The 19,259-nt window shown below is 36.2% G+C and overlaps 1 protein-coding gene across 1 annotated transcript in view; it reads left to right on the top strand.

The window, feature by feature from the left end:
• Positions 1 to 749: 749 nt before the first annotated feature.
• Positions 750 to 19,259, top strand: part of LOC108781027 (midnolin-A) — a 41,785-nt gene continuing 23,275 nt past the window's right edge. The window contains exon 1 of the mRNA XM_018548890.1: positions 750 to 810. The gene's annotated coding sequence lies outside the window, so the exon portion shown is untranslated. The remainder of the gene's footprint in view (positions 811 to 19,259) is intronic.

Below are 19,259 nucleotides of genomic sequence, written 5' to 3'. Positions count from 1 at the left end.
AAGAAGAAGAACAAGTCGACGGGCGAGGAAAGAGAGGTGAAGCAGAAAGAAGGAGGAAACGGCGGCAGCGGACGGGGGAGACGTACACGCGAGAGAGCGCGTAGCGAGCGGTGAGCGTTGCTCAGTCGTGTACGCGAGTGGTCTTCGACGTCTCCGTCCTCGTGCACGGTTTTTCGTTTATCGCCGCGCGGGTGCAGAGAGTGCCGCACGGTAAATCTCGACGACGGTAGTCCTCTCATCGAGCAACCGTGGCAGGATGGACGACACCGCGGGCCCGCCGCGAACGTCGGACGTAGCGTCGGCGATGGGAAGCGAGAGCGACGACGCCACCACTACCACCACCACCACCACCTCGAAGATGCGGACGGTCGACGACGACGACGCGAGTGCCGCCCCCGCCCCCGCACCTACCACCGGCGACGCCGCCGTCGATCCCGTCGAGTGTCATGACCGGGGCTCGATAACGACCGCGTCCCCGGGGCCACACGGCGCCGTCGCCGCTGCTGCTCCTGTTACTACCTCTTGTCCGATGACGACGACGACGACGACGACGACGCCGCCGCCGCCGCAGCAGCAGCAGCCGCCACCGCCACCGCCGGCGGCACCGCAGCCGGGGTGTGGCTGCGTGGCCGCGGCCAACGCGACCACCGCGGTCGACAAGGACGAGATCACCGTGTGTATCACGCCGACCACCGGCGGCCAGTTCGAGCTCGCGGTGGACCGTAATGACACCGTGGAGAATCTCAAGAAGATCATCTCCAAGAAACTGAAGGTCGCCAAAGAGCGCATCTGCCTGCTGCATCGCGAAAGGTGAGTGGTGACTCCCCCTGTTCCCCCTTTCCCTCTCCGCCAGGGAATTCTCAGCGCGATTTCGGCGATCTCTTTGGAGAATGTGGAGTTGGAGCGAGAAGGGGAAAGAAGGGAATAACTCGTATGTGTGAGATAAAGAACGCGGCGGACAAAGCTCCCCGTCTGAGGATCATGACTCTCAATGCTCTGAACTCACCAAGATCTTTTGCGATGAATCTCGTGCATACTAAAAAATGGAGTTAATAATAATAACTACTAAATGTTGAGTGAAATAATGTCAATCATATGTTTAGGTATGTAACATAAAAAATAATTTTGCTTCTCCAAATATTTATTAAGTTCAGTAATATTACCATTCGCTTGGTAATAATTACTAAATATTTAAAAAAATAAAATAATTTTTGTTTATATTTAAGCATTTGATTGTGAAATTATTTCATTCAGCATTTGACAGTTATTGCCAGATTCTTTTCTTTCAATGAAAAAATTGAGTAAAAATAATCCAGCTTAAATGATGAAGAAATTAAGGCTTGTACTTATTCATTTAGTCAGACCTTATATTCTATTTAAGGTTTCCTTAAATTGATCTTTAAATGCTCGATAGCCAATAAAATAATTCTTAGGACATTTGAAGATAAATTTAAGGAAGCTTTAAATATAAGGCTTCACTGTGAATACGGACATGAAAAATTTTGAGAAGCTAAAATAATTTCGATCAAATATTCGATTGAGAATGTAGGTATCAGTGTTATAGTCTGTGCAATTTGGAATTGAAAATATGTACTTTGATAAAAAAAAATGAATACATACATACTATTATAAATTATATACATATTCATTACAGTCCATTTTATTACCATTAATATTTATATTTAACGATGCAATTTTATAGTTTAATGAAAATTTTCTCATTTTACCTCAATTATTTTTTAAAAACATATTTATATTGAAATCATTTTTAATCAGGTTCTAAATCGTCGAACTTTTGTATTATTTTTAATACAAAAATATCAGTAATTTTTTAAATAATTTTTTTATTTTGTTAAAAAAATACGTGTAATCTTTAATATAACTAAAACTAACTAAATACTAATTTTATTTTTCTAAATGTTATCTTATTTTTCCAATTACCAAACGGTTAATTATCGTTATTATGTTATTTACATTTCCTAATATTTACTGCAATGATATGCTAAACGAAATACGTTTAAGATGTCGAGAATTTGGGGAGCCTCACCAGGGCCGTCCAAAATCATAAGAATCTGCATAATTTGAATAAAAAAAACCACGTATATTTTAATTAAATAGTATGAAATATATTTAGTATGCAAAAATAATGAAATGAAAAGAAGCTGATTTCTTGTATAATTTGTTCTTGTGAAAATTCAATGCCATTTCGACATTAAATATCTTTTCAGAATGGCTGATGACCTATTACTTTTTTTTGTTACAATCGTAAATCTTCAAACTATGTATTATAATCTCATTTTTTAGAGAAATTTATAGTAATACTTGTGTGCAGTTAGTAAAAAAAACTTTTCCGAGATAAGGACCTGTCACTGAGTGTTTTATACATTAAAAGTTACATTTTCAACTTATTTTTCTCTTATTTCATCATTCAACTATCCTTTTGCACACGTCAAGTTCGGTACTTCAACTTGATAATATAAAGAAATTAGACATTTTTATGATAACTCAATTTATTAAAGAATCATCTTAATAGCTATTAACAGACCTTTTTTCATTGTGCGGTTCGACTCTTTTAGGTCGCACTCGCGTAATATGTTCGCGTTTAAAATGGAGCAAACAGAAAGGAACAGGTGACATGACATGGATAAGCGTAACTATTATAATAAAACCATGTAACAATAAAAGATTACAGCCCTTCTTATTTTACATTACACAATTAGCTTCACTCTATTGTTTTTCTCGCTGAGAGCCCAAGTTTATTACATCTTGAGATAAGCCCGGGTTCTCGGCGAAAGATAAAAAAAGACAAATGTTCGCGTCTGAGAAGGTGTTTGAAGAGAAAGTATGTAGTTGAGAAGAATAGATTGGAGATCTCGATCGCACCTGAGATTTTAACTGCGTCTTTTTATCGCTCCCCGCTGATTCTACTCTTAATTCGAGGCAATTGCATTTCGACAACGATCACTCGGAAAGAGAAGCTTTATCTGCGGAAAGATACTAGAAAACGTAGTATCAAATTTAGCTGCATTATTAAAAGAGTATGCATAATTGCATAAACAGCAAAGATAAAACTTTATTTTTGTCTGATGAATCAGCAGACTGCAGCACTCGGGACCAGCTTATAATCTACATGGCACAGAAAAACAAATTCTAAAATAACAGAAATGGACAGTATCTAGAATACTATTTAAATAAAAAAAAATTAGCAAATTAGGGACAAAAAAACTTAGAAAGAAGTAAAATTGTACAAGTCACACGATTTTCAATATGCATATACTCGTTTTACTGCCGTCGCATAAGTCCTGAAACACAATAGGTGTAGTAAGCCTTGAACCGTAAGAAAGAAATCAATCAATCCATACAGTCGATTATATTCGACTATGATTGGCCAATACCTTATGGCTTACAGCTTACTTCTGGCATTACATCTATTGTTTTGGAACAGATATATTTTACAATATATATATTTTTAATGGGTCGCCTATATTGCGATTAATAAAAGTTTCTCTTTTCCCGAAATCGAACAGAAATATTATACGTCTCTTGACCACACGGCGACTTTATCACGTTCTCTGGAAATGAAATGAAACGAAAGGATACGCGTACTCGGTGAACCACGGCAAAAAAGGCACCAGGCTGGGCGTAAAAAAACGTAAGGCGCGGGATGAATCACGAGGAATTATCGTCGGTCAGCTGAAACGTTCGTGATATCCGGTGACGTGCACGACGAACGATGTTTGTCTCTCTCGCGAGCGTGAGCGTCGAGTTGTTATCCCAATCGAGAAGACGTCTCGAAGGTGGAGACGAAGGAGAGTCGTCGCGACGTCCAGAAGGCCTGAACGCGGCGCGTATTTCGCTTGTCGCTTCTATTTTTCCCACGAGCGCGACGTGCGTTTGAATCGGACCTCGCCCCATGCTTCGGCTTCGTAAAGAAAGAAGAGAAAGAGTATGCGAGAGAGAAAGAGAGAGAGAGGGAGGGAGGGAGGGGGGAGAAGAGGAGGCAAAATAGAGACCTGAGTAGAGAGAACGAACGTGTGCAGACTCGTCCTTCGTGCCGGTGCACATTTGGACGCCAAGAAGAGCAGCAGGAAAAGGAAGAAAAGAGAGAAAGAGAAGGACAAAGTGCATACATACACCCGGTGTGTACCGATATACCGGGTATCTCAGAATTAGCCGTCGATACTTCATATAAGTACTTCATAGAAATTAAAGAAACGAAGTGTTACATCGTTATAACTTACATTTTAATGTTTATTTCTATCAAAATAGATTAATTTTAATTTCGGTTCAATTTGCTGTTTATTTTTTTCTTATTTTAAGAATTAGAAAAAGATAAAGAGAGTAAAATTAATTTATATTGGACAAGGTCATCTGTAAAAGCGAGCTGATGTATTTTGATTGATAAGATCAAATTGAAGAAAAAATAAGAACTTGGTTATCTTAATTCCTAGATAGATATTTTTATTACTATATTTTTGGATATTTTACTTCGATAAAACAAAATTTTGCTTTTAGAAACCTTGGAAAATTCGAGGAAAGACTACGAGACACGAAAATGATGATGACTTTATCGTTATCTTCGTTTATTGTTCTAGGATGAAAATATTCTTACAAGCATGTGTCGCAAATTCATCGAATGTATCCGGAGGTCTGTTTTTGTCTGAATTATCTGAATTAGTGCAGGAACAAAAAACAGACCCCAGGTTGAAAACAGGATTTTCAAATTTAATTGTGACGTTCATTCATTAAGTACACTGAGAAAGAAAGTCAGAGAATGTACGCAAGCAAATTACACTGTTAACTTCATAATGTCAAATTATACCCACTTTTAGTTATCTTTAATTATTTCTGTGTAGATCGTCACTGTTTCTCTTAACTGCTTTTACTTAATATATTATTAATTTGATTAAAATAATAGAGTTAAACTTAACTCAAGATGTATTTTTGATCTTCAATTTATTTATTATTTACGTGCATGTTAATATGGATGATATTTACTCTGAAACTAACTAGAGAAAAAATGGATTAATTTACATTTTGATATATGTATGAAAGTTAAAAATAACAAAACGTTATTTAACTTAAGTCTTAAGCCCCTTAGAGGATTGATTGAATACCGTTGTTCTTTTGACATTTCTACATATTTCTGTGAAACATAGGAATACAATTTTATTTTACCGTAGTAAGGATTTATTTTAGTGAAATAAACATTATATCTCACAAATAAATTTTTTAATATATTTTTCTCAGTGTCTTATCGCTCGGGATGTTAAATGTTAAAATATTAAATAGACAGTAATCTATCTCATCTCTCAATCTTCATTATTAAATCGAGATTGTACGTTCCTAGGAAATTATTCGAAATTAAATACTCATTCTACGAAACATTTTTGAAAGCAGAGCTCTCAAAGTTTGATTGTGCAGACGTTATTCATTCATTAAATATCGCTCGCGCGTAATGTTAAATGCTGAAAAATTAAATTTGACACGTCTTCCTCTCGGCCCTTATCATCAAATCACGATTGTACGCTTTTAAGAGATTATTCGAAATTGGACACGCGTTTCAAGAAACTTTTCTGTAGTAGCACACCGTCGCCGTTTTGTTTATCTTATCAGTTACAAAGTTTCTCGAGTTTCCCAACGCAGACATCTATTCTTCCCGATCTTCTGTTACTTCAGGTATTTTATTATAATATTATACGATGGATATATAACATACCGACACATATATCACAATAATTTGGCCGTATAAAAGGGAGTAAGAGTACAAAAATGAAATAGACACGAAATAAAGAAGTCATACTTTATGTTTAAAAAAAAATTTTTTTCATACATATTTCACATACATTTTATTGACATATTTCAAACGACGAAATACTGATACTTCAAAATACCGATGTTAATTTAAAATCCAGAGAAGTAATGCAATTTCACTATAACTTAAATAAATTTCGTAGAATTTTCGACGAAGGGAATGGTCCTCCCCGGTTTTGCCTGAATACCGATAACCCCGAGGCAGCGGTTGCTCCCCGAAGTATCGACCTGTCGTCCTGAAACCGCCTGTATACATGCTCTCTCGTAGGCGTCCGTGGGGGCCGCAGCGCGGATCCATCCACCTCCACTACCACCTCCTGCCGCCGCTTCGTGCGAGTACGCGAGAGAAATATGGTAGAGTGGAAGGTTGGCATACCGTGGTGAGCAGCCGAGAAAGAAACGATGAGGAGGGACGGGAGAAGGTGGCGGAGGTGGTGTGTAGTAGTATAGTAGGTAGAGAATATCTCGGGAAATCGCGCTCCCGTAAAGTGGAACAGTGACAGTCATCTGCGGCAGTAGGCAATGAGAGAAAAAGATAGACAGAGAGAGAGAGAGAGAGAGAGAGAGAGAGAGGAGGGACGCGAGAGAAGGCAAAACGGAGAAAGGGATCTATTTTATTATTCGGGGTAAGCCCCGCCAAAATGAGTATGACTAAACAGAAATCATAGAAAAGAGAAAATGCAATCGTAACGATAACAGCAAACGCTAAAGTATTGTACGACGTCGAGTAACAAGGTAAATAAAGCGATGGTATTTTTAGAAAAGTCATCTGGAAAAAGCTTAATCGCAAAGTAGGCGTTCGAGTATGATAAAAAGATATAAAGCTTTCCCAGTTGATTTTTTTTCTGCTCTTCTTCAATTGTGCGGAAAATTTTCATCGACAAATTTTATAAGTTCAAGTTTTTTTAAGCGAATGTGTATAGCTTTTATTGATACACAATATAATTATTCCTTAACGTTAATCGTATATTTAAATTTATCTATTAATCGATGTTCCGTTCATTCAGACAATGCAATGTTGAAAACATTGCAAGATTATATAGATAGTAAAATGATCAAGAAAGAAATAGAGAAAGAAGAATACAAAGAGAAAAATTGTAATTCTAAATTAGATTGATAAGAATGTTAAAACGAAAAGAGAAAAGAATTATATTATACACATATAATATTAAAAAATATATCACGGAAAAAACGATTTTACTGAAGTATCTAAAAATTCAGCTAGACAGATTTAAAAATAATTTTGTTCAATTAAAATAATTACGCAGGAATCTCAAGCACGATGATCCAATACTACTAAAAAATTTTGACATTTCAACAATCGGTTTGCCTCTTAGCTCCTACATAAATATTTTGATGGTCCAAGAAAAGGTCTGTGGCTGAACTAGTGTACACTTTTGGAACTTAAAATGAAACAGGCCATATATTTGATATTTGTTGAAAGAAAGCGAGAGAGTTCTAGTGCAAGAACAGAAAACACACAGACCAAAAATTATTTTCAGATCTAGCTGAATTTTTAAATTCTTCAGTAAAATTGTTCTTTCCGTGTATAATATAAATAAAAAGTAAAAAAAAAACTTTTATTACATATATAATATTATACATATGTATAATTTCTTGCACAACGTTTATTAGCGACGATCCGCTTCTTTCTTTCTTTCTTGCTTGGTTGCTTTCAGTCCTCAGCATTTTTTCTTCTGCCTCGTTCTCTTACGGTGCCTCCACGCTTAATTTCCTCGAGATCTCTCGTCGTCCGTCGTTGATCCCACTCTCTTTCTCTCTCTTTCTCATCCCATCTTCTCTCCTGTCCTCTCGTCGCTTCTCTTTGCCGCGTGTTCCTTGGCCCCCCCCCGGCTCTCTCGACCCACTACTATTCGCCCGATTCGCCGCCACTCGTTTCTTTGTGCCTGCCGGAGCAGTTTCAGGCGCAGGTAGCATGCCGGATCTTTTTCCTCCTTCGAACAACACGACGCACGTGTGCGTGCGTCCGTGCGTGTCCTCGCAGCACACTGGCAGCTGCGCGTGTGTCAGTTCGACAGCATCACAGGAGGAGCATACTCGACACGTCCTCTGTCGAGAAAATACTTTCGATAGTATTTCCGATAAGTATGCTGTTGGGACTTGGGAGAAAAATGCTGCAGCCCGAAAATAGAGAATATTTTAACGCACATCGAGTAAAATTGACGTAGCAATTTTATACAATAGGATGATTCATGTATTATTATATAGTATATTATTATACTTTATGAATCCCTATTACGCAAGATGCAAATCAGTTATCAGTTGAACGATAACACGAGAGAGACCAAATGTCACGATACTTTCTCGCTCTTGATATTTTTATCTTCTAACTAATGTAAAATTTTTTTATAATCTTGGAAAAAGGTGATGTTTATATGCCTTTCTAAGTGTCTTATTTTGATGCCAACCTTTGCGTTGCATCATCGTTATGCAAGAATGGTAAAATGAAAAGGTTACCGGAAAGAACGGAAATATCAAAAAGGTAATATCCACGATGTATATATTGTGTATCTCTGAATTCATTGGCTAAATAAAAACCGCACGAACGCGAGAATTATTTATAGATAGGTATATTGTTTTATAAATTACCGGTTCCCGTTTCTTCTCTCGTTTAATGATGACTGAAAGAGATGAAAAGAAATATACGTTGCCGACAAGGCTAACGTTTGAATTTCTGTTAACAGTGTTAACCCTTAATTTTAGCCTTGAAGCTCGTAACAGCTAGCTCATCGTTTGCGGACATGTAATAGTTTCCGCATCTCGTATATAAAAAGAAACATCCAAAGAGAGACGAAGTAAAGGAAACCTGTAGAAGCTGGTTTCTGATAAAGCAATTTTTGCATAATTTTTTAGAAAATTAAAATTTTTGGCTTTAAAGAACTTTAATGCCAATCTACGCAGTTCTGAGATACTGTCAACTTAACAATTAAATGCAAGCAGTGTCAGCAAAATTAATAATAAATTACATTGCTAATATTAAGTTGCTCCCTCGACAAAATATTTAACGATTTGCAAATCAGGGAAAAGTGGAATTTTAAGATGAGGGTTTGTGACCTGCTCGTTTAAGCAAAATCGTTCTTTTCGTGTACTTTTTATCTCCTTCAAAACGCACACATATAGACCAGCACGAGTCCGCAGATCGGCAAGTGCAGTCTGGCTGGTCGGCCTCGTGGAATCCTTCGTTCTCGCCATCTGTTTTTGAATCTGGCCCCAATATCGCTCCCGCGAATCCACTTTCAGGCAACATTAGTAGATAATACAATAATAACGCGGCACCTGCCACGATTGTTCCGTGACATCGATAGCCTTCAGTAAAACGCGACATTGTCAACGGCTGTGTGTCATTCAGTTCTCGTGGCACGGTTGCGTCACGAACAACGTGACGCAAGTGTGTGTCTTACGATAGTCTGTTACGTTACCATTTGTCTTTGCCCTATGAACTGTCCTCTTTACCTCGTGATATCGCATATTAATTAAGTAGTCGTCGCGTGCTACGCCCATCCTTTTTATCTCTGCCTTCATGACAGAATAAGATTACTATGAATTATCTAGAACTGCTCCTCCAATCAGAAATTGGCCATAAAAGGGTCACTTTCATTGGTCCGACATTTTCTGATAATTCACGTTTGAGTCACACATCTGAGTGAGATAGCACATTACCTTTTTCTCTTTCGCACCAGAGTCAGATAATACGAACCTTTTCTCATTCGTAGAATTTTAAACATATTCTTATAGCCAATCTCTGATTATCCGTCACTAGTGGAAAATATTACATTTCTAATGTTATGGATCCATTGAACCCTCATTTTTCAAAAACTAATAAAATGAAACTCGTTAATTATTATATATAAAAACATTTTTATCATATCTTTTTAATGATTGAATTTATTTATTTTTTATTAAAACTAAAGATAGAAATCAATAATCAGTCTTGCATTGATTTTTATTTAAAATATAATTAATAAACTTCTTACTTAATAAAATTTGATATGGATTCAATGGATCCATTATACCAATTAAGGAGTAAAAGATTTCTATTCGGAGGTCTTGTTCTCGAAAAATATTGCATATGAAAACGCTAGAGAAATCTACAATATACGTAACGTATACTTTATATATACGTATAATATATATTATTTTCATACATTTTTATGTGCGATATTTTTCGGAAAAACTTACGACCTCGAAACTGTTGGTATAGAAGGACGCGGATCTTATACTTAGCTTGTTTTCTTGCACTTGAGGGATAATCAGAATCTCTTTTTATGAGACGAGAACTTCAATAAAATTTACGTTGGATGGTGCGATACGTGCGGCTTTGCGTCACCGTCAAGTGCGAATGTGTCATTGTGGGATTTCTGTTAGTCATCGCGTGTGGTGCGCGTAGAAGGAGCGGACTTTAAGTACTCGGGTCTGGCCGTTTATAGCAGAAGGACAACAATTATCGATTATTTTTTCTTGTTTTTTTATTTCGCGATCGTAGTACTGTATCCATATTAATGAGTAGAATCTTTGATCTCTGAATGTAAGAGAAAAAAAAAGTAGTTTGGATTGGAGAAGGTTTTTCGTCATTTAATAATAATTAGAATTAATTGTTAAATCAATATTAACATAATTTTATTTGCGATTATAAAAACTTGTTAGAATTAGCTTGATTGCAGAATTAAAAGAAAAAGATTCTTTGCCAAAAATCTCAACATTTAAATCGATTTGACGATCTTCACTCAAATGCTACATCATGCCACGTTGCGCTAGAATAGATAATTTTGCGACATCGCGAGGGAAATCGCGGAATGCGTTAAAACATGCTGCTTTTATCGTCGACTCTGCGAAATTCGAATGGAGCGATTGACGTGTCAGAGAAATGAGCCTAAATTTGTCTGCTGTTATTTTTCGCGATCGGCGAGCGAAAACATGTTTATCGGTCGTGTCGCAGGCTTCGGAACGATCTGTGGAAAGTCGCGAGACGAGTTGAATGCGCCGGGCGAGTGAATCAGTTGTGGCTGGTCGCCAATTCGAGAAAACAGGATGATCGATTGTGCCTCCTCGGCGGTTTGCGGTGGATTTAAAAAGCCACGTACTTTTCGTTCGCAGCAACGTCACGAAAATCGTCACGCGAAACAAAGCAGCTCGAAACGGCTATCGTCAGACTATCGTTAAGCTTATGAATTGCGAATTATTTATCTTTTGAGGAGGAATGTTATCTTTGTTTATTGTCGATATTAAGAATTGATAGTAGATTCGTGACAATTTGAAAAGTAAAAAATATTTATTGCGAATACTTTGGTCAAGGAAAGATTAATACGTTCATAATTATATATATAATCATTTCAATATTATTATAATTTCATATAACATAAACTTTATATATATATATATATATAAATATCTTGATGAAATATTAATTATCAATTATGATTTTGTAAATAAAAAATGATTAATTGAAGTTATACAACGAATTCTTGTTTCAAAAGGTATAGAAAATTTATTACGTTTGGAAATAAAAATACATGACATGATTAGAATTTCAGATGGATAACCAGCTAAAACTGCATTCTGTGTTTATTATTTTTGTCTTTTATATAAGAATACATTTGATGTGAAATATTAATCATGCAATTATGATTTTGTAAATGGAAAGTAATGAACTGAGTTACGTAACGAATTCTTGTTTCAGAAAATATAATTACATTTGATAATTTAAAAATACATGGCATGAGACTTGAATGTTAGATTGAAGACCGGCAAAACCTCATTCCATGTGCTATAATTATTTATTTCTTTAGTGATATACTATTTTTCGATTTTTTATTAAATTTTTTTTTTCATTATTTTACATGCGTTGTATTATTTGTACTACCACTCGTGATAATTTAGATAACTGAGAGGAATTGTGCGTGCACTCGCGCGATAATCATACGAGCTAAAGACGACGACGCATGGCAGGAATATGCCATAAGACTATAAAATTACGTCTACGTGGTTTTTTTAATGTATTGTGTCTACGCGATGCGCTTACACGAGCGTCTTTTCGCGTATTCTACAGGCCTGCGTAAGCCGACACGTTATTTTGTCATTATGCAAGGAGTTGCGTCTCTAAATCAATTGTGGATAAAATAAAACATGATAATAGGTCTGTTTGCATTGCCTGCATCTTTTGCACCCAGAATCTTTGCTTTCTCTTTTTTCAACTCTCGATGTATATTATTTATAACGGTTTAATTTTTTTGTTTAATTTAATTCTTATGTAAAATTGCGTTTTGCGGTACTTATTTGTAAATTTAAAAAATGATGAGAAAGTAACATTAGGAATTAAATTATTAAAATTTTTTATATATATAATTTTTAACGAAACTAAAAAATATTTGTGTAAAATAATATATAATATATATATTTCATTTATATTATAGATCCATTTACTCATTTAAAAGTTATTTACCTGAAATTATAGCAAAGTATGGTTATTGCGTTACATAAGCCTTTATAAGCCGAATATTTTTTGTTTTTTTTTTTTTAAGCTCGTTTCAGGGCATATTTACGATTAAAATTTCTTAACTGATTTTTTTTTACGGATCTGTCAGCGATTAGTATTGTACAACAGAAACATCCTTATAAAGTTGTCAGTTTTAAAAACATTTCTATAATATATCTATTAAGAGTAAATCGTTACTTTACATTGTTTGCTATTGTGCTATTCACATTTTTCTTTTTCTTTCGCTTTTATCTTTATTCCACGTTACCTATGGTGTAACTATTGATTAGTTGCGCTTTCAAGCGACAGATCCCGGATCCGGAGTGGCCTCTGTCTGTATACCTGACGAGTACCCGACTATAAATAGCCAAAAAGATAATCAAGATCCACGTGATATCCAAAATATCTATTCTTTTGTATCTGTAAATAGCTCTTTACATTACAAATGAATACATCGCACCTATTATTTAATTGAGTAATAAACTATTTGCTAATAGATGTAATAAGTACGAACTATATTCGTTTTTTCCTCAATGTACACTGCGAGAAATCTAGTTGAATAAATTATTCTCTTATTTGGATATAAGCGAACAAATTTTTAGTTGATACAATAACATAATTTACTTAAGGCAAAAAATATTAATTTTTTTATTTTAACATTTTATTCAATTGTTTCGAAAATTTCTCAAAATTGACATCTGATAAACTCGTTTATTAGAAGATATTATAATAACACCAAATGTTTTGCATCAACTAAATGGGTTCCTCAGTATAGTTTAATTAAAATCTCGGTTCACACACACACACACACAACTAACTCTTCATCTTTTTCTAGTTCTAAGAATTAGAAAAAGACGAAGAGAACCAAGATTAAAGTTAATCTACATTGATATAGAAACAGACATTATTGCATGAGCTAGCAACGAGAGTGGCCGTATTTGTCGAAGGATAAATATTGAGTGAGTCATTAGACATTTTTACCGTTACGTCGGTATCGAATTTCTTTACTGTGTATAAGCACTCGTATTAGTTTTTCGCTTGCATAATTAATTACAATATGATTCACAAATGCTAAAGAATCGATCGGCTGCTTGTCGTGAGTGAGATTGTCTTTACGAGGCACGAGCACCTGCGACACTCAGTATTAATCGGTAAAATATCACGAATATCCTCTCTCGCGTAATCTTCCGCGCTTGTACGTGTCGTAACAATGTAAAATCTAAACGAAATAAAATTATGAATGTTTAGAGAATTTAACGTTAGAATATAATTTCAGCGCAGTTCATCTTTCCAGAAGCGCGAGAGAGGGCTTTGCTTCGAAAACAGAGTGGGAAAGCCGGTTTGGGCGCTATCGAGAGCGTTGTCAAAATCGATTTTGCATTGCCCGCACATGTTGGAGCACAAGGAACTTAATTTACGTGGCCCACACATGCGTGGTTGTCATTGTTTACACGCCATGTGCAGCGGTGGCAGCGAACGGCGTGACCGATGCGCGGTATTTCGCGCGCACGAGGAACGCGGAGAAGGTCGATCCTCTTCGCACCTCACGCTCTCTCAATGTCCCTCGTCGCGGTGAAAGAGGAGGGGGGGGGGGAGGGAAAAAGAAATTTGCAGCTGCGCGCCCCGTCTCTTTCGCGCCGCCGAAATCTGCAAAGCGGAACGAAATAACGCGGAGTTAAATCGGTCTTGTGGGAAACGAGCGGTATCGTTCTGCAATTTCAAGGTGGTATCGGGCGTCCCACATCCACCACACGCGGTCCAGAAACATTTTCTTCACACCAGCCTTCTCGCAAAGCACGGGTTATCTCTTTATTTTTAGATATCGAAGTGTCCTTCTGTCGCGCGATTACGCGGAAATATTTATAGCAACGCAAATTTTAAGTGCACGTCAATACGAAAAAGTGTGACAAGTATTTTACGAGGTCATTCATGAACATAATACGACTGGCATAAATGCATAATATTTTAAAATTTATATGTAAAATATAATTAAAATATAACTTGAATGAAAAATATACTTCAGCTTAAATTAATATGAATTAATTTTACTCACTCCTTGGTAGAAATGCACTTTTTTAATAGTTACTGGACAGTTACGTAAGAAATTTAGAAGAAGTAGGCACAACAGGAGCTATCAGCGTCAGGACTGTTGTGGCTGCTCGGTGGTAAAGACGGATGAGCAATACGAATATCTCGGTTTTGAAGCGCCTTGATATTTTTTTTCGCTTATTTTTTTACAGTTACATTAACTCTGTCTAATAAAACTATTTACAAGATTTTAATCAAAATATGTTGCTTTACTGTACGTACAAAAGATGCGCAAAATTTTTATCCATTTATTGAAGGGAAATATGATAATAAATGTACTACACAATATTTTAACTATAATAATAATCTATTAATACTGGACAATAACTGGGCGGGTGTTTACGTAAGCTTCACTTATTTTTTTCAGAAAAATTGCCTTCGCTATTAAATAACTCTTATTAAGTTCTTTATTTTCTATGCAATATTATAACTAATGAAAATATATAGTAATGTTAATATATATAGGTAGACATAGAAACTGGATGGAAGTCTAGAAAAACTGTATACATTTCTATCAGGATTAAAAGATATTTATTAAAATTGTTAAAGAAAATAATTCAAGTGTAACACAGGATTTCTTTTAGAAATTTACTTCGATAATCTCTGGAAGATTTTCGAAAGAGAAAGGAGTGTAAACGCACGTTTCTTTGATTTATGCATTTAATTAAATCATGTTCGAGAAGTAACAATTTTCCTTGCTCGCATCATATCCATTCGCGGCTGCACGTGTTAATCTATCCTTGAAGAAATCATCTATCTGTTTGCGACGTTGCACGCGAGTTGCTGCATAGCGTTATCGATCGGCAGGAGGCGCGGTCTAATACTTGGTTTTTTTCTGTAAAGAAGCAACGGAATTCCCTCGAGAAATTTCTCAATGCTGAAATTAGAGATACGAAGAAGATATGTATAAATGTTTCTGAATAAGAAAAAACAATGGCACATTTTTAAAACGAGTTTATTTGTTATAGCTTTTTGTGATAACAGTTGTTTATCGTAAATATTAACCGTTTTATCAGTGGCAAGATCGTTCTACGATATTATCACTAAGCATATTGTAAAACGTAAAATTGCGTAAGTACTTTCGGCGATCGATTATTATACTGCAGCAGGAGAGTGCTATACATATACCGCGTTAAAACATCGTGGAGTTATTTATAAGCCGTAATAAGGCTTCTATTTTTAATCTGCACTTTCTACGTCTATTTTCTGCCTCTCTCTCTCTCTCTCTCTCCAATGCGCGGTCATATAATCGGATTAGTTTAAGTACAGCGAGTGTGAAAAAATGTTATTAAAAAGGGCAATTCTCTTCAGAATGAAACTGCATCCAGTATTTTTATAAGGATAGTTAAGATAGATTAAAAATATTCTCTTACATGAGGAAGCGGAAAATTACTTTGCATTGCAGTCGTAATTATTTCAGACGTAAACGTCGCTATGAATTATTTAAAGCGAGCAAAGTGTATTCAAACGCGAGCCTAATTTATCCAAAAAGGGACTTTCGCAAATTATTTAAGTCTAAGCGCTTGAAAATATCCCGCTAATGAAGGTAGTGTAAATTGACTTGGAATACATGCGAAATAAATCTGAGATAAGCGCTTGAGTGATTGCTTTATTCTGAGTACAAAGAAAGGGCGTAAGCCTTTCAAAAGCGGATTTAATCATTTAATCTCAACTTTAAATAATATCTTGTTAAATAAAATCATAACTCTTCGTTAAAAGTTTTATTACTGATAGAACTTAATTTCAGATTTAGCTTTTTGATACTGATAGCTTTTTAATTAACACTGGAAAAAATCTGATAACTGCAACTATCAAATGTATTTTGTTTATTGATACAATATTCAGTAAAAATATTATCAAATATAAAATAGTAATAACCAGCCCCACATTTTGTGTGTAATAATTAGAGTAAGATATGAAAAGTAAAGTAAGCATTTAGTTGGTTTTGATTAATGTATTAATTGGACCTTTGATTGAAATTATTTCACCAAAGCTGTCATAAATGTCATCTGGACTTATAGATATTTACTGAAAATTGGTATACAATGACGCATTCGATTGTCAAGGAGAGATGAATTTTCAGTTCCTCGAAGGGTCTATAGACGAAGCTCGTCGAATGGGTTCGCGGAATGATCTATTTAAGGCGTCTTGTGTATCATAAGGAAGTCGAGATTTATCTGCGACATTACGCTTCGATATGCTCGCGAAATGAGCGCGGCATAAAGCGTCGAGCAAACGGGACAAGGCGTCTCGCGATTACAAACGTGTTTGTTCCGTTCGCACGAATATATTCCGCGCCTGACCTCTCTCCGAGGCAGCGGGCGTAACCGATAGCGACAGAGAAGCAGAACGATAATATTTATAGTATAAACGCACGCTGTAAGAGGAGGGTCTCGGCCCTATATCGCGTCTTCCACCGCGCTTATTTACGTGGGTCTCATTTTAGAAAGGTTCACTTGGCCGAATATTTTAAGCCTCTTTGTCCACCTCCCCCTCCCCCCGGCCCCTTGGTCTATCGATCCAGAAGGAAACCTTACGTTTTTGTTTGACGCTGATATAAACGCGTGTGATCGCGTTACGGCGCTAATATCTTACAATTAGACAGTGTGGCACTTGTTGAAAGTCGCGGGTTATTGACTCCCGCCATGTTTCTAAGAATAGATTTTCCCGAGGCGCTCTGTGTCTACGCAGATACGGTTCTTTTTTCACACGTGGAAATCTCACGTGTCGCATTTCGCGAGTAAGATCGCGTTTACGCTGCTGCATCTCGACCGCGACGACGACGCGGTGCATTTATAAACGCCGTTCGCACGCTGTCGATGTGACGCGTTTAACCATGGCGACGACGCACGGTACGAGAGAGCGAAGATTGGATCCTATTAAGAAATAATATAAAAAAGAGTTGCCACCATCCAGGAAAATGCGCGTGTCGCGACTCATCCACGTGACGTCTCCATCGTAATGTTTTACGCTGTGTTAACATGCCTATTCTATAATAGTCGTAAACGTTGTAAGAATTGATCAATCACAATCAAATATGACGAGAGTATTGTATAATTCATATTGAGAGTATGTACTCTCTAATCTCTTAGAGTGACAATTGAATCGGTCTTTGAAAAAGAAAAAGAATATTTTCACCCTTGAAAAAGTTTTTATTTTTGTTTTTAATGAGATTTTACTTGCTTGTTGGAATAAGATTCTATCTGAGGAGAAAGAATTATCTTACTTTAAAAGAGTGAAAATTTCTAACACTTTCCAGAATGGGAACATTTTTAAATTTTTTTTAAAGAGACTAGCTCAATTTTCAGTCTTTTGGAATGAAATTTTACTTTAAAATATTTAGAGAGAGTAGACTTTATTGTATAATATTTATTAATCCTCTGGAATTCGGTGAATCTATATTAAATCCAATCAATTTTAATTCCTTTTGTCAAAAATGTCAAACAATTCAATTTTTTTATATTACAACTGCAAATTTGGATTAAAATGTACTTAATACATTCTTTTTTATACACAGAAAAATGATTTTACTAAAAGATTTAAATGTTTGCTGAATACATCAGATCTAAAAATAATTTTGTTGGAATTTCAAATTGGCTATGAAAATATCAACTTTTTGCAGCATTGCTCATCATTTTTTAGTTTCCAATACATAATTATTTTAATCAAACTTATTTTTAGATCTGTATTCAGCTTTTTTAACCGTCATACTTATTATTATATTTTTTATTTTCCAAACTGCATTGACGTTAAGCACACATGTGTAAGATATTTAAAGGATAAGTCTGAAAGATTCAAATTGTTAGACTCTTTTAAACTACGTTCTCTTTCTCTACGAAATCCCCTAATCTATTTGCGTTACGTAGGCTTAAATGGAGCACGCACTTACGCCTGCGGTAGATTCTTTATTCATTCATCGTAATCTACAGGCAACGATACCGCACTTTCTCTTGTATTTGTATTACCTTATTACTCGTGATTTATATCGCGATACTCCGAAAAAATATCAGATTCTGTTATCGAACGTTCTGCCAAACTGAGCGCGATCGGCTGTGCTATTTTTCGCGCTCTGTGTTTTCGCGATTACGCCAAGTGTGTCCGTTAGTTTAATTTATACAAAAAGCCGGGAATATACCGCTACGAATAAAGGCAGGACGACGAAAGGCGGATGCTCGATGTTGCGCGAAACATTCGCGTTACGTTCACCGGGCACGCTCGTATTGGCTCTCGCACGTCCCAGAGTTTCGATTCAAAATATCGCGATGACGAAGAGCACGGGCGTTATCGCGGCGTAAGGCGGCTACTTTTTTTTTATCGCCGAGCGTAAAAGGTCAGCGACACGCATCGGATTGGATCGGATCGGGATCTTGAACGAAAACCCGTTAAGCTCGCTCGGCCGCGCTCCGCGTAACGAGGTCCGCTCGCCTGCGTTCCTCTCGGCTTCCGCTTGTCGGGGCGCGAATTTCGAGGAATATTGGAAGGAGAGAGAAGGGAATTTTCGCATGCCTCGGTAGCATCGAAATCTGTACTCAGCGAAATTATACCGGTCTCGCTCGCCGTTTTATCGACTCGCGCGCGCGCACGTGCGTCGCGAACGAAACCTCGAATCGAGAAAGAAATTACTTCAACGTGTCGGATGAATATTGGAAACTTGTAATTGAGATTACATGTGTTTTATTTATGCAAAATTTTTATAATTAAAAAACATTTATTTATGTATTTATTTAAAACTGTGGGTTTTGAAAAATATTTATTTCTGAACATTTTATGATCTAGATTGCCATAAAATCCGAAATTGAAAGCGGTCACAGAAAGTTAAGAAATTTTGCAAATTTAAAAAAAAATAAAATGAAATTCTTGAGAG

This window comes from Cyphomyrmex costatus, unplaced genomic scaffold (genome assembly GCF_001594065.2).
Source record: "Cyphomyrmex costatus isolate MS0001 unplaced genomic scaffold, Ccosl1.0 scaffold75, whole genome shotgun sequence".
Classification (NCBI taxonomy): domain Eukaryota; kingdom Metazoa; phylum Arthropoda; class Insecta; order Hymenoptera; family Formicidae; genus Cyphomyrmex; species Cyphomyrmex costatus.
Note: the sequence above shows the minus strand (reverse complement) of the source record. Positions and strands in the feature narration are given on the sequence as shown.